Source organism: Trichosurus vulpecula, chromosome 2, assembly GCF_011100635.1.
Source record: "Trichosurus vulpecula isolate mTriVul1 chromosome 2, mTriVul1.pri, whole genome shotgun sequence".
Classification (NCBI taxonomy): domain Eukaryota; kingdom Metazoa; phylum Chordata; class Mammalia; order Diprotodontia; family Phalangeridae; genus Trichosurus; species Trichosurus vulpecula.
Window position 1 is genome coordinate 190837057 of NC_050574.1, and position 5304 is coordinate 190842360.

Consider the following 5304-nt stretch of genomic DNA (forward strand, 5'->3'; position numbering starts at 1 on the left):
TTTATGGAAGTGTTGCTGTACCATAAGGAATACAAAAACTTTGAAGAAATACTGGAACTTGTGTGAAATGATACAGAGTGAACAAAGTAAAATCAAATGAACAATATACACAACTATTACAAATAAGCAAAAGAAGAAATTTTTTTTTTACTGACCTATGATTCCATTAATTTGATGAGATTTTGGTGTGGAAACTCTCTCCACAAATGCAGATCAATAGCTCATCTACAACTTATATTCTTAGTTGTCTGAGTCACTGAGAGATTCAGTAACTCACCCAGGGTCACACAGTCAGTTAATAAGCATTTAGCAAGCTCCTACTACATACCAGGCATTGTTCTAAGCTCTGGGGATACAAAGAAATCAAAAGACAGTGGCTGCCCTCAAGGAGCTCACAATCTAATGGGGGAGACAAGATGTTAACAATTATGTACAAGCAAGTTGGATGCAGGATTAATAGAGAAATAGAGATAATCTCTAAGTAGAGATAAATCAACGGAGGGAAAACATCAGAATTAAGAGGCATTAGGAAAGGCTTCCAGGAGAAGCTAGAATTTTAGAGGAGACTTAAAGGAAACTAGAAGGCAGAAATGAAGAGGGATAACATTCCATGCATATAAGGGCCAGCCAGTAAAAATGCGTGGATCTAAGAGATGGAGTGTCTTTTTAGAGAAATCTAAAGGAGGCCCGTATCACTGCATCAGAGAATGTGTGGGCAGGAGTAAGAGGTAAGAAGACTGGTAAGGTGGAGAGGGGAACTGAGTTGTAAAAGATTTTGAACCCCAGAGGATTTTGTATTTGATCCTGTAGGTAATAGAGAGCCACTGGAGTTTATTGAGTAGGACCTGAACATTAGGAAAATCAGTATGATGTTTGAATGGAAGACGGATTGGGAGAGACTTGAGGGAGGACGAGCCATCAGCAGGCTATTTAAATTGTCCAGGTGTGAGATTATGAGGGCCTGCACCAGGATGGCAGCAGTGTCAGAGGAGAGAAGGAGGTGTATTCAAGAGATATTGTAAAGGTGAAATCGATAAGACTTGGCAACAGATTAGATACGGCGAGGTGAAAGATAGTAAGGAGCCAAGACATGTAGGCTGTGAGCTTGGGGCACTGGGAGAATGGTGGTGCTCTCAGCAGTAAATAGGGAAATTTGGAAGAGGGTAGGGGCTAGGGGGAATGATAATGAGTTCAGTTTTGAATGTGTTGAGTTTATGTTGTCTACTGGACATCTGGTTCAGAATGTCTGAAATGCAATTGGAGGTCAGCAGAGAAGTTGGGGCAGGATAAGTAGATTTGAAAATCATCAGCATAGAGATAATAATTGAATGCATGAGAGCTGATGAGGTCACCAAGTGAAGTAGTACAGGTCCAGGATAGAACCCTGTGGGAATGTACAGTTTGAAAACATGACCTGGATGAATTTCTAGCCAAGGAGGCTGAAAAGGAGCAGTCATATAAGTAGGAAGAAAGCCAGGAGAGAGCAGTGACCCGAAAACCTAGAGAGAGGACAATATTAAGGAAACAAGGGTGATCAACAGTGTCGAAGGCTGCAGAAAGATCAAAAAGGATGAGGACTGAGAAAAAGCCAGTGGACTTGGGAATTAGAAATCAGTGGTAACTTTGGAGAGGGTAGTTTCCATTGAATGATGAGGTCAGAAACCAGATTGTAAAGTAAAGAAAAGAATGACAGGAGACGACATGGAAGCCCCCATTGTAGACAGCCTTTTCAAGAAGTTTAGCCACAAAAGGCAGGAAAAATGTAGGGTCGTGAGCTAGTGGAGATGGAAGGATCAAGTGAGGGTTTTTTGAGGATGGGGAAGACATGAGCATATTTGTGGGCAGTATGGTAGACAGGGAGAGATTAAAATTTAGTGAGAGTGTAGGGATGATAGGAGAGGCAATCTACTGGAGAAATGGTATAGCATGAGATCATATATATGGGGTTTGCCTTGACAAAGGCATCTATTTGAGACGGGTGAAGGAGGAGATAGTGGCAGAGGGCATGAGAGATTTGAGATAAGGAGCAGGGGAAAAGAGGGAGCTCTTGATGAATGGCCTCAATTTTTATCAGTAAAATATGAGGTAAGGGTCTCGGCTGAGAAGGTAGGAGTAGAAGGAGCCATGGGAGGTTTGAGGAAAGATGGAAAGGTTCAAAGAGATGCTGTGGTAAATGGGAAAGTGCATTAGTTAGGAAGGTGTAGCGTCTTGAGCATTAAGGGCCCAGTAGAGGTCCGGTAGCATAAATTTGTACTAGACTCAGTCAGGATGGGATTTTCTCCACCTTCATTCAGGAGCACGTGGCTGGGAGTTATGGGAACTGATGGTGGGAGTGACCCAAGGCTGAGGCTTGTCAAGCATTATCAGTGATGTGACAAGGAGACTAGAGACTCAAGAGAAGGTGACATTGTAGAGTTGAACTGTCTCACCAAAATGTCAAGATGAAAAAGGAGAAGAGTGTGGCTAATGCAGGATCAGGAGGGATTAGAAGTTAACAGTGTGGGTAAAGAGAAGGGTTTGGTATTGGAAGATGGAGCAAGAAGTGAAAACCCAATAAAGTGTGATCACACAAGGGAATTTCAGAGTTTACGAATACAGAAGTGGTACATTTGTGAGTGATAGTAAGATCAAGAGTATTATCTTTGCATGTAGCTGAGGTGGGGTGAAGGAGTAGGTCATGAGAAATGAGGTTGAGGAATTCAGAGGTTAAGATATTTGAGAGATTCTATATATGTACGTACGTACCTATGTACATACGTGTGTGTGTGTGTGTGTGTGTGTGTGTGTTTAGTCCCCTAGTAGGAGCGCACAGAAGAAAGAGTGTGAGCCAGATACTGAATTCTTTGAGGAAGGAAGAGGAGTGTGCAGCTATTAAGAATTTAATTGAGTGGTAGATGTGAATTACTTGAACCTCCAAGGAGAGGTGATTACTGAGTAATGATGTAGTGAGAAAACCTGGACGTGGCAATGTAGAGCAAGGAGTATTCTAACTCTCCACCTCCACCCATGAGTAGAGGGAAATGAGTGAAAGTACTGGCAATGTTGGAAAGAGTGGCCAGGGCCAAAAAGAGTGGCTGCTGTGTTATGAGGAGGGAATCAGGTGTCAGTGAGAGCCAGAAGATGGAAAGCACTGGAAAGGAAAATTTTAAATAGGAATGCCCCAAATCCAGGATTCCCAGACCCAGGTTGAGTGCCCATGTAGCCTCTCTCCAGCCCTTTCCATGAGGAAGGAGCAAACCTCTCCAAGTGTTATTTTCATGGCTTCCGGGAGAGACAAAGTTCAGGGGATTGGTAAATGGCTTGTGGCAGAGGGAAGTAGACTAAAAGGCTGCTACCCCAAACTGGATTTAGATATAGGATCCTCCCCTTTTTCATGCCAAACCTTGATTCTGTACTAACTACTCCACTATCACTCCACTCTCTTGTCTCTCTGCTCGCCTCAGGCATCTGCTCCTTTTCAGAGGCATATTCTCACCTCTACATTGTCAATATGAGAAATTACTGCTAGACCAGAGTAGGGTCTTTTTGTCCTGCTTACCATCTTGTTTATTCTCCAGATTTCTTTTTTTTTCTTTTCACTCTGTGTTCTTGAAATATCCATAGCACCTCTCCCCCCTTGCTGCCTTATCTGAATCATTTCTGCCCTAGCTCTTCTTCACACACGCAACCTCAGAGGTTTCATGGATAGATTCAACCCAAGATACAGAGCCCTCATGAGTCAACTAGGGAATATACAAAATCCTTTGTGACAGAACAAAATAAAGTCATGAAACTGAATGTCATGATATTGGAATAAATAATAATAACCAGAGAAGAGCTAAGAAAACCTACCTCCCTATCCTCTTTGCAAAAGTGGGGGACTCTTGCACATACCACCAGGCATGATCAATGTACAGTGTGACTTTGCCAATTTTTTTTTCTTTCTTTCTTAAATCTTTGTTTAAAAAGTATAGCTGACAGGGCAAGAGATGGGGAGAATATATTCAGAAGTGACACAATGACCAACAGGATTTCAGAGGGCTCATGACGAAACATGCTACTCACCTCTTGACAGAGAGGTGAGGGACTCAGGGTACAGAATAAAACATATATTTTGGGGGGCATGGCCAATGAGGGAAATTTGTTTATCTTGACTATGCATACATATGTGTTATAATTTGTTTTTCTTTCTTTTTTCATAGGGGGAGTAGAGGATTGAGAAAAAAGTTCATCTTCAGTCACTGAAAAATAAAACTAAATTTTTTTAATGAAGGTAATGTAAAAACAGAAAATGTTCATAAAAATAAGACTTTTAAATATATAATCCCATTTCATTAAATCTGATGTAACAAATGTTGCAAGTTATATTCTGATATAATCTTATGTAACTAGAATTGGATATGTCCCCTAAAAAGGCAGGAATCTGCAGTCTTCAAAGTCTGATTAATAAAATAATGATAAAGTGAGAAATTATTTCACAATATCTGACTTAGCAGAAGAATGGAGGAAGGAATCCCAGAACAGGTCTGCAAAGTCAGGAAGGAATCTTCAGCTGATTGGGGAAAACATTTCCTCAGGCTTTCATCAGGACTACTGGACTTACTTTCCTACTAACTTTCCTCAGATTTGTGCCCAGGGCATGAGGAAATGGAATAGTGAAAAGCAAGAGACAAAAAAAAAAAAAAAAAAAAAAAAAAAGAATTTCTCTTTCCCTAATGGAATTTACAATCTCCTTTAAACACACACACACACACACACACCCCTTGGGCCACACTTTTCTAGAAGACCTTGGGAAGAAAAGAGAGAAGGGCAGACTTTGAAGAAAAAACAACAATCAAGAGAAACTTGGGATCACATAAGATTGTGTACTAGGCTTTCTCTCTGTTGGTTATCTCATCTGCTCCCTAGGGTTTAATTATCATCACTATGCAGGAGACTCCCAGATCTACATATCCCACCCTAATCTCTCACCAGAACTCATCTCTTATTACCAGCTGCCCGCTGTTCCTGGATATCCCACTTGGGATGTCCAACTTAGAACATATCTGAAATAGACCCACCCCCTTCCTCCAAACTCTTTCTGTTGAGGGCATAGCTATTCTTCCATTCACCCAAGTCCATAACCTTGGAGTTACCCAGGATTTTTACTTCCCTTTACCAAGCTGTTGCAACATTGCATCCATTCAACATATATACATACATTACATACGTATATACATATATATCATCTATCTACTTATTTTTCCTAGACTGGTTCAAGTCCAACTCACCTCATCACTTCTTGTACAGATTATTATAATAGCTTCCAAATTGGTCTTTGAATTC